At 32.9% G+C, this 12,291-nt stretch overlaps 1 protein-coding gene across 2 annotated transcripts in view; it reads left to right on the top strand.

Moving 5' to 3' along the window:
- Positions 1–12,291, top strand: part of RAB27B (RAB27B, member RAS oncogene family) — a 167,113-nt gene that overhangs the window by 85,239 nt on the left and 69,583 nt on the right. The window lies entirely within an intron of this gene.

The following is a 12,291-nucleotide window of genomic DNA, read 5'->3' as shown; positions in this document are numbered from 1 at the left end:
TTGCTTATTGAAAAAGAAATAATAAGATAGGAGTTTCTTGCCTCTTCTCTTGTCTATTTGAGGCAGCGGTAAGAGGAAAAATTTTAAATGTAGTATGCCTTGCTATGTGCTGGACATCACATTAAAACTTTTATGCATTTAATTTCATAATTAAAATCACCATAAAGGATAGATATTGTTATGTTAATTCACCTCAAATCAATTTTTGGAAGGGGGGGAGAAATATCCATATTTGAACATCTCCAGTGTATAAAAAAGAAATGGAACAATAAGGTAAGGTAACTCATCTGTTTCAACACAATTGGTGATTGGTCGGGTCAGAAATGGAATTTGGGCCTGTCAGACTCTGACAGTTGGGCTCCTTCAATTCTAAGCACCCCACATAGTGCACCCATGATTTTAACAAAAATTGACCTCTACTGTGTATATTGTTTTCAATTGCTTGGTTCATATGTATTGTGAATCTATTTTCATCTATTACACATTCTTTTACAGTAACATTTTAACAGATTCAGTCTTGCATCAAATGGATAAACAAGAATGTATTATGTATGGTCTACTGTTGGGGACAACAAACTTTCTTTGTAAAGGGTCAGATGTTAAGTGTTTTAGGCTCATGTGTTACTTGGCAACTACTTTGTCACAGCAACTAATCAACTTTGACATTGTAACGGGAAAGCAGTTATAAACCCAGATTTATGATCCAGATTTATTTACTATAACTACTCTTCTTGAAAAAATTCCATATATGAACATTAAGAAGCTTGTGCATACATATAGTGGTCAATTAATATTTGAAAAGAAAGTCAAGAATACTCAGTAGAGAAAAGACAGTCTTTTCAATAAATGGTGTTGGGAAAACTGGATATTCACATGCAAAAGAATGAAACTGGACTCCTACCTTTCTCCACTCACAAAAATTTACTCAAAATGGATTAAAGACTTAAATGTAAGACGTGAAACTGTAAAACTCCTAGAAGAAAACCAGTAAAAAGCTCTTTGACATTGGTCTTGGCAATGATTTTATGGATATGACATCCGAAGCACAAGCCACAAAAGCAAAATAAACAGGTAGGACTACATCAGACTAAAAGGAAAGTGATCAATAAAATGAAAAGGCAACCTACAGAATGGGAGAAAATATTTGCAAACCACATATCTGATAAGGGATTAATATCCAAAATATATAAAGAGCTTATACAAATCAATAGCAAGAAAACCAAATAATTCAATTTATAAATGGGCAAAGGACCTGAATAGACATTTTTCCAAAGAAGATATTCAAATGGCCAACAGGTACATGAAAAACTGCTCAATATCACTAATCCTCAGGGAAATGCAAATCAAAACCATGAGATATCATCTTACACCCATTAGAATGGCTATTATCAAAAAGCCAAGAGATAACAGGAGTTGGGGAGGATGTGGAGAAAAGGGAAGCCTCGTGCTCTGTTGGTGAGAATGCAAACTGGTGCAGTCACTATGGAAAACAGAGAGTTCCTCAATAAATTAAAAATAGAACTACCATATGATCCAGCAATTCCACTTCTGGGTATATAACCAAAGGAAATGGAATCACTATCGTGAAGAGATATCTGCACCTCCTTGTTCATTGCAGCATTATTTACAATAGCCAAGACATGGAAACTATCCAAGTATCCATCGATGCAAGAATGGATAAAGAAAATGTGATGCACACACACACACAATGGAATGTTGTTCAGCCATGAAAGAAGGAAATTCTGCCATTTGCAACAACATGGATGAAACTTGAGGGCATTATGCTTAGTGAAATAAGTCAGACAGAGAAAGACACTTATGATCCCACTTAAATGTGGAATCTATAAAAACCGAACTCATAGAAACAGCAGATTGTCAGGGGCAGGAGGTGGAGGGGGAGAAAATGGTAAAGGTGGCCAAAGGGTACAAATTTCCAGTTATAAGATGAATCAGTTTCTGGGGATGTAATGTAAGGTAATGTACTGTACGTGAATATAGTTAACAATACTGTATTGTATATTTGAAAGTTGTCTAAGAGAGATTTTAAAAGTTCTCTCCTCACAAACACACACAAAATTGTAACTATGTGAAGTAATTGCTGTATTAACTAACCTTATTATTGTAATCAGTTTGTAACATATGCATGTATAAAATCATTACATCGTAACCTTAAACTTATACAACGTTATATGTCAATTACATCTCAATAAAGCTAGAAGAAAAGAAGCTCATGGAAATACCTTTGGTTAACTCGAGGGCATAGGATGAAATGGAATAAGGGAATTTATGGCTTTTCTTTATGTGTTTTTACATTGTTTCACCAGTTACAATGAGGAAATTCTATTTTTAAAAAAATTAAATTTCAAACAGTGATTCCACTTCAGTGATCCAGAGCATATTACCCTCTGGCTACTTTTTATTTTTAACAATCACAAGATACACTTCTTGGGTGAGCTACATCTACTCCCTCCTACTGCATACCATAAAAAGACAGGGATTGTTAAGCAATATAATGCAATTTTTTATTTTCCCAACATAGGATTGACATTAATAGAACAACAACCAAACCAAAATATTAATATTCTGAAACCAAATTCATCTTTTTACTAGACATATTCCAACATTTAACTGAGTTAACTTATTCCTTTACCTGAGGATATACAATACAAATTATTTATATTGAAGGATACTGAATGAGGTTATGGTGATCCAGTTTAAATGTTTAAATGTCTGTGGGTTGGGGCTGGAGAAATGTAGCTGTTATTATTTTGTGTTTACATTTGATTTCATCAGTTTTTATTAACCTTTATTTCACATACAATCCCCCACCCAGGGAGCATTTTCACTTATTTTTCCCCCTAATTGCCCCCCCACCATGAAATATTAATACCACAGTTATACTGTATATCTGTTTATGTGCTGTATGTATATCTATGTTTTATACATAAAAAGAGTAAAATTATTTCACTCTGCAAGAATGAATTTCATCCACTTACGGGTAATATTGTTCCCATTGAAAATGCTTAGATTAAACCTACTTCAATTCTTTTCCAAGAATTGGACTGATGGTCCATGAAGTAGAACTTCAGGGACGTGATGACTGTTTAGTAGCGAAGACCCCTAACTGCTTCTTAGGAGCCTCCTTTGGTTTAACCTTGAGCAGAAATAGGGAACTCTTCTATCATACACACACCCATGCCAGCTTCTCAGCTTTCATAACAAGGTGTCACTCTTTCCCTCATTGGCTAAAGCCCATGGATTCTCATTTAACCAGCAGTATAATGGTTGCTGTCTATGTACTCCTGAGGAGATATAGTCTGAAATCCACTTGCCTCAGGACGTATCAAAATCTATGCACTGAGGATACAGTCTATCAATTCCGTACTCTCAAAATCAATTCCTCAATTAGATTAAACCTGCAAAGAACGCCATTTTGTGAGCCCCTCATTTGCCCAAAGAACTACTTACTTACTTTTACTGAATGAAAATCTACTATTAATACCATGCTTCTACACTAATGGCCATTTTAAGAAATCATCCCACACAATTCATTATGGTATTTTACTATCAGAAAGTTCCAGAAGTCGTAGCTCATTACATAGGATGACTCCTCTTTACAAGCATGGGAGCAGAGATCTAAATTCTATGAATGGGCAGGTGTCTCTTGAGCAACACATTTGTTTTTTTATGGACATAATGAATGATATTAACTTCATGGTCTCTAACAAATATAACAAATGTTAGAGAAGGTATTTTTCTATCCTAGTCTAACTTCTGACTTCATCCGTCCATATTCTCTTTTTCACCTTAATCTGATTTCAATTTTCACTTGCTGTTAATTTATATTTTAAGATAATTTTATGGCTGAACAAAATGCATGCAGAAATGTGTACAAATTGTACATATGAGCCTGAGTAAACTTCACAGAACAAATGCGTCTGTGTAACCAGCACACAAATGAAGAAATAGAACATCACCAGAATCCCTCTCCTGTCTCTTCTCGGTCAGTACCCCCAAACCCGACAAGATAATCACTGTCTTGACTGCTAACAGTATTGATTAATTTTGCCTGACTTTGAAGTTTATATATATGAAATCCTATAGAGCATATGGTTTAGTGTCTGGATTTTCTCATTCAGTATTATGCCTGTGCAATTCGCTAATGTCACAGGTAGAAATACTTTATCCCCACTGATGTGTAATATTCCATTTTATGAATACACCTAAGTTTAATTTTTATCTTATTATTAATGGACATTTAGGTTGTTTTCAGTTTGCAGCTACTACAAATAGCTCTTGTAAAAGACTTCTGGTGAACATACTACAAAATTCTACAAATCATATATTTAAAATGAGCCATATCTCTGCTCAAGTTCAGTTTTCCAAAATAGTCAAACCAATTTACACTCCCACTAGCAGTAAATAAACATTTCATTTGCTTCACGCCCTCACCAACACCTGGTATTTTGTTTTATTCATCCTAGTAGATGCATAGTTGTATTTCATTATGGTTTAATTTGTATTTCTCTGATGACTAATGAGGGTGAGCAACTTTTCATGCTTACTGGATATCTGGATTTTCTCTTTTTGTAAAGTGCCTTTTCAACTTTATTACCCATTTTTCTATTAGGTTATTGATTTCAATTTTATTTTTCTTACTGGATTTAATGCAGTTATAAAAAACTATCATCTTTCTAAAACAAATTTGGGTATAAACAGACACAAATAAGTGAAAAAAATAAAGTAGGTGTCAAATCCAAACTAACCATAAGCAAAGCATTTGGGGCATAGGACTTGACAGTTTAGTACTAATAAACTGTAAAGGAGGTTTGAAGGGTTAATAGCACCATTTTTATGCAGAAAGGACATAGCATATCCATCCTAAGTCTGATGTTATTGTCAAAGGATCCCCCGTGATCCTTTATGCTGATCAAGGTTTAGTTGTCACTGAAGAACTTCATGAAACTTACTCTAAATAAGTTAAGAACCATTGGAATTGGGCAGTCACATATGAGAGGTACAATTAGTAACAACATTCTTATGCCCAGTATACTGCAGAATTTCATTGTGTAAATTACTATTCATTTAAAAATATTTATGTGCTAATGGATACATCAGCAGCAGTTACCTTTTGGGGGTTAAAATGATAACTTTAAAAAATACAGTCTAAATTTTCGATTATAGATTAGTCACAGTGTATAAAATCTGTGCTAAGCTATGGCTTTAGGAAAATTAATCAGTCTAGAACTAGGAACTCTTTAGTTATAAAAGGACATTATAGTTTTAATTTAATGGATAAATCAATTAAGCTAAAGTATACAATAGAATGCTTCATATTTTCAGGAAATATGAAAACTTTTTTAATGGTCAAAAACAACACTGAGGACTCAAGAAAATAGTTATGATTATTACATGGGTCCTAGAACAAACCATATTATACTTAATTTAATACCACCTACCAAATTGTTAAAAAATTACAACATTTCAAAGAAAGAAATTTAATAAGAACTGTTGAACAAAAGTATTTGTTAAAACTCAAACCTTCCCCTCTTACCAGTAGCACAATAATCATGAGAGCTATTCAGTCAAACAATGCAATTTTAAAATTATAGGTAGACATTAATTGAATGAAGAAACATGCATTAAACAGGGACCCCTAAAAAGACAAAGTGGAGACTAAAGGGTTTTATTTTGAGGATCAGTAAATAAATAGATGAGATAATTATTCTAGCCAATGGAATCCAAAAATATGAATTTCAGTTTTCAAGGTTAAAGCACATAAATGCTTGACTTCTGGGACATCGTCAGGGAATTTGATATTCTACTTAGTATTTTTAATTTATCAGCTAAGTAAATCTTGTCTTTTTAAATACAAAAAAATTTTTGTCTTAGTGTTTGTATTTATTAAATTTGAATATATAATCCTTTGCTTTCTTCAACTGGTTTATTGACTATAATTTAATTGTTTTTGTGAAAACACAAATTCAGCCGTATAAATGAAACTATTTATGGTTTCTATTAATAGTGCAAAGCACTATTACAACATGCAGAGGTGTAAGTAGCAAGCCCTTTTAGAGTTACTGTGGAGAAACAGATTTGGTAGTTACATGTCTTAGCTAAAAACCGTCATTTGTGCCAGCAAGAGTCCTAGGAGGGGATTAAGGGACTACAAATGCTTTATGGTCCCCTAGGACCAAATTGAAAGCAAAAAGCCAATGTCAAATCAAAAATAACTTACATACAATAATAGTTGGAACTACGTGAATCATGGGGTCATGGAGTTATGGGGTCAGGAATTGTATTCAACTTTGACATACTTTACAAATTTCCAGTGTTATCAAAAGGCTTTATTTGTGCTATTTTTCAATCTGTAAATATAGTTATCCCCAAACAACTGAGGAATGACCATATGTGGAGCTATATACTAAATTTTTTCTCTAACTTACTGGGTGGTTATTAATAATTGAATGAATTATTTAAGCAAACATTTCATTTTAATTTAATTCCTAACTTTAAAACAGAGAAGCTTGAAGGATAATATTTGTGTCTTTACAGTGATAGTCTCAAGGAGGAAGAAGAGATTAGAAAACTTGCAATCACTTGCCATTAGTTGTAGAAAGCAGATTCCAAACTGTGATGACCAATGTTAAAAGATCTTAGATCATTAAATGCAAGTTGGGCCGTGCATTTCTGATTGTTACAGATCCAGTTTTGTCACTGATGGAATGAGTCAAGGCTGAGGGTTCCCAGCAATAGCCAAGGCATTTCTGTGATTTATTTATCTTAACGTTAAATAGTAGGAGAGGGAGTTGCCAATATGTTTACCTTTAGTTGTGACATAAGGTCATAATAACTGAAATGAGAGAGTCAAAGTCTCTCTTTCTAATTTTCATTGAAAAAAAATGTACACATTTGTATCATGATGCCTCAAGGAGTTTCCTTAATTTGCTATGAACCCTTTTATTTCAAATCACGTTTACTTTGAGAGTCCGATATAGAGTTCCTTGAATCATTTTCACAAATCAATTTTTCCAACTCTTAATATTTCAGTTATGGAAAGTAAGACTTGATGAAATACAAAGGACAGATGGACAAGAGACTCTTCTCTACCCCACTCCCCCACAACGGCTTTTTTTTTTTTTTTTGAAAACTTCCTAGCTAAGGATGTCAAGGTAGTGAACAGATTCATTTATTTATTGACTCATTCAACAAACATTCATTCTTTGGACACCTATACTGGTGTCAGACATGAAATTTTTATGAACAGAACAAATTATTTTAAATCCCTGTTTCTAACATGTAAGATCAAAGACGAATCATCACAAATGTCTTTTGGCTAACTATGGAGTGAATGTCAAGCTTTTTGATTTAGAATTCTTGTTCTAAATCAAAGCAAGTTGTAACATTGCTTTTCCCAGGTTTGATATTTCATTGTCCCCTCTCCAGGGCATGCTGGCATAGAACTAGAGTTATAAGCCTAAAAGCATTCGATCATGTAATTAGAACACCACCATGGGAACCACTCAATGCTATTGCATCCAGACTCTGCATACTGCCACCCCTGTCATGAGTATCCGACCCCTTTGGCTTTTATAGGGGACTCTCACCAAGACATGAATTGGAGAAGACCTCACAAACAAAAAAGGGGTTTGAATGCCATATACCAAGAAGATGACTAATATTTACCACATTTTACAGGTGGAGAAATGCAAGAAAGTGAGAAGTTCTTATTAGCTGTTGTATCTTCATTCTGATCATGTGTTCTTTTACCAGTTCTTTTAAAACTGGTAAAGAGAGTCTTCTTTCCCGAGACTCACACTAAATATATGACTATAAAAATAAATTATTTATAATTTATTTAAAATAAGTTGAATAGTTCTAATGAAATATATATTTCATATGAAGTACACAGAGATTTTCTTCCATTCCTTCAATCTACAGTAGTAATAAAATATGTAGCTAAAAATTCCACAGAATGGGAACCTACTTAGTGGTTATGGCAGTGATGCATATTTCAGGAAGTAATATATGGCTATGGTACTTAAAATTTTCATGTTATTTTGGAAATAGGACATTTAAATATATCTTAGAAATATAATAAAAATTATTATGGGTATATAAACTTTTACCATACTGATTACAAAAATAAATTAGATGATATTTCATGTAATTATAATGTAAGATTGTTTAGTAAGACAGTCTTACTATTTCTTAAAAATATAGTTTTAAAAAGTAATCAGTTAGCATGGGATTCTTGGCTATCACCAAATCTTCATTTGCTAATTGTTATTTTTGCAAATTATCTTTTAATATCATATATGATCAAACATAACGAACATCATTTCCCAAATTATACCTTAAAAAAGAGATGTTTATCTTATATGGATGTCATTATAGATCTCTTATAATGGAACATCCATGAAAGAACTTTAATTTGATCAAAAAAGTATTTTAGGAAAAAGACATATTTGCCTGAAATTACATCAATCAGTGTTAGTTTGGATGCGTGGACAAATTACCTGATAATTTGTTAAAAGGCAGACAAAAGAATGTAAGACAGATTTAATTATTCCTAAGTGTATGGCATCACAATCTGAAGTGTTTGCAGTTAAAAAGTAGCAAAAGTTGTGAGGAAGAACACTGTTTTTTGATAACATATTTTGGGAAAATGAAGGAATCACCATACAGTTGTTTACACTTATACAGTAGGCTCATATGACATTTTATTTTGTAGCTCACTATAAAGCTAGCATTAAGCATATATACGTATATACTTTGCATGAGCTTGTAAAGGACTATACTTATGTTCACACATGCAATTATATATGTAGATATATGACTATATTTATGTGTATGTATATATATTGTCATTACATTCTTTTCTACATTATAGAAAAGAATGCTTAGTTTTTATGATATGAATTTATTAATATGAATTAATTATTATTTTAATTAATAATAAAATTATTAATTTTATTAATATGAATTTATTTCTCCTTAATCAATTTGATAAATTGATTTAAGTTTTATAATTGTAATTTTGTCCATAATTATAGCATTTTTTTGTTTTTTGTCTAGATGCAAGCATTACTCATGAAACCATTTGTTCCTTTTCTACAGAATGTTCCTTTAACATAAAAAGAGAGAATTAGCCTAAGTTACATAATTTCCATATAAGGTTCCAGTGTATGTCCATTTCACATTTTAAGAAACTGAGTCAAAATGAAATTAGAAGTGGGGAAGTTAAGACCTCACCATAGAATAGATGATGTACATATAATTATGTGAACAGGTCCACTTCGATGCCTAAAATAGGTCTTGATATGCTACACATTTAAAGTAATTTGCCAGTAAAACTTCACTTAAGCATATATATTCCTTGACGTTATATCTTTAAAAGTAGTTAGGAAAACTAGCATGACCTGGGAGACCAGGCTTGTGATTTTGAGCCATGCTGTGGGGTTTCCTCAAGCTGGGAAGGGGTTGATTTTTATTTGTGATTAGACGACATTGTATGAACTGCAAATCAGCAGAGGGTGGAAGCCAATCCTTGTGTGACTACCTGGCAAAGCTTTCACTGCAATCCCAGGAGTGGGGTGAGTTAGCAAACCTCTGATCTCATCAGCGTGGGGTTCAACTCGAGAGACAAGATGGCAATTTTTAAGAGTATTTTGAAGGATGAAAGGCAATATCTTACCCTAAAAGTTAAGTCAGTGGCTCATGTCACCTAGGACAAGAGAGAAGAAACCAAATGTAGTTGTTCTTTAAGGCTTTAACATGCTTATTTTCCCAGAGTACCTTATGTTTTTCCTTCATGTTCTCCACTTTATCCCCCCCCCGTGCCTGATATCCCCAAGTATCAGGCACATGTTACTTAATAAACGTTTGTTGAGTGAATAAATGACTGTGCAAACCTCTCAAATCTATCTTCAGTCTGCACCCTAAATTCACTTTCTCCATTGCTCATAGGTTATTATGCAAAAAATATGCAAATACTTTAATAATAAATTGTAATGTTTTCTCTATTGAACACAGATCTTTTGTTTTCCTATGTATATTTTAAAACTAATATTATTTTTATTAAGGTAAAACATCTCATAGTGTTCAAAAAAAGGGTGTTCAAATTCTTAAAAACTAGCACAGATTTCCTCTTAAGTCCCAGTTTCAATCCCGACAGGAAAACATTTGACTCTTTTAGTGGATTTTTATTGTAATACTTACATGTGTATTTCTAAATGGTTTGCTTATCCTACTATTTCTTTATTTAGCAATTTCACACATTGTTTATTGACTATGTTATAATAGTTGAGAATTTAATTGTCTTGCACATACATATACCGTCTTTCCCTATGCCCACCCTCCATATGCAGTTATGTTGTAGTTTATGGTTACTCTCTTGTCAGTGTTACCATTGTTCTGATTATATTCACATTTGAACGAAGTGCTATATTATTATTGTTTCTTTTCTCATAACCTTTTGTTTTTCCTGGAGTTATTAATATCATTTTTTCAATTTGTTTAGTATACTTTGTACCTACTGTAAATTTTTCATAAATGCTCCCAAATGATCTTTCAAACTGAAACAATCAGAATAGTCTAACTGCGGGACTTCTCTGGTTGTCCAGTGGTTAAGACCCCATGCTTCCACTGCAGGGGGCATGGTTTCACCCATGGTCTGGGAACTAAGATCCCACATGCCGCGCAGCACAGCCAAAAAGAAAAAAAAAAGAATAGTCTAACTGCTTTAACAAACAACTCCTAAAAATCTCAGTGGCTTATCTCAGTGTAAGTTTATTTCTTGCTCGTATCACAGCCCAACGTGTGGCAGTTAGGGTTTCTATGCCACAAAATCATTCAGAGCCACAAATATCTTTCATCTCAGAACTTTAATGTCTTCTAGTGCCTCAGAGGTCTTCACTTAGTCTTTGTGTCTGGATGCTAATAAGGAAAGAAGGAAAGCATGGAGGATGTCATAGGTCATTTTATGGGAATGGCCTGGAAGTGGTGTATGTCACTGCTGTGCACACACCATTGGTTGGAACTCAGTTACATGCCTTCTTGCTGTCAAAGGGCTAAGTATTGAAATCCAGTGGGGTGCACAGGAAAAAGAGAATGTGGAATCGGATGAGCACTTCCAGTCTCCACTACACGGACGTTATCAAAGATTTTTCAAATGTACATGTACATTAAGTAATTATTTTCTTTTTCTTTTTTTTTTTTCTGGAGACTTTCCCTCTGCAATCCAGCCTTCTGCTTCTCTCTAGTCCTGTTGTTCTGGAGAATTCACTTCACTGTCTCCTGTGTTGGACCTTCATTTCCTGGGTTCCATCTCTTCCTCTTTCTTGATTTATAAGTTGGTTGGGGGACATTTCCTTAGAAACAGTAAAGGAAATACATTTTTGAATCCTTATATGTCTAAAAATATCTTTAATCACACTTGGTTGACATTTTGTATGGGTACACAATTCTCATTTCAAAATAATTTCATTTATAAATCATGAAGGCATTTAAAGAATCTTCTGGATGCATTGCTCTTTTTTTTTGGTTTATTTTTTAATTTATTTTTATTTTTGCCACTGTCACCTTTTTTTTTATTATTGGAGTATAGTTGCTTTACAATAGTGTGTTAGTTTATACTGTACAGCAAAGTGAATCAGCTATACGTATACATATATCCCCTCTTTTCCGGATTTCCTTCCCATTTAGGTCACCACAGAGCACTGAGTAGAGTTCCCTGTGCTATACAGTAGGTTCTCATTAGTTATCTATTGTATACATAGCATCAAGATATGCAATGAAATTTTTCTTCTTTTCCTTTGTATGTGATCTGCTTTATGTTCCTGGAAGATGTCTTTTGCTCTTCTCCTTATTCCTGGGCTTCTATTATTTCAGAATGATATGTCTTGGTGTGTTTAATTATTTAACTAAAAAATGTATTTTCCTGGACATTTCATCTTATAACCCATCTTTCAAATTTGTAAAATTTTTAGTATATTTTCAATTTCGAGAGGTTTTTGTGTTTTTTTTTAAGCATTGGAAATTGAGCAAGTCCGTGCATAACAGATTTGGGGAGTACCTAATGGCAAAGGGAGCTATTTCCAGTTCATTTTGTGGTCCAGAGTTTTAGCCAACATTTTTTTTTTTAATTTTATTTATTTATTTATTTATTTATTTATTTATTTATTTATTTATTTATTTATTTATTTATTTATTTATTTATTTATTTATTTATTTATTTATTTATTTATTTATTTATTTATTTATTTATTTATGGCTGTGTTGGGTCTTCGT

The sequence above is a fragment of the Balaenoptera borealis genome (genome assembly GCF_965194805.1).
Source record: "Balaenoptera borealis genome assembly, chromosome: 14".
Lineage (NCBI taxonomy): Eukaryota > Metazoa > Chordata > Mammalia > Artiodactyla > Balaenopteridae > Balaenoptera > Balaenoptera borealis.
The sequence above is the reverse complement of the archived record's forward strand: the minus strand, read 5'-3'. Positions and strand labels throughout refer to the sequence as shown.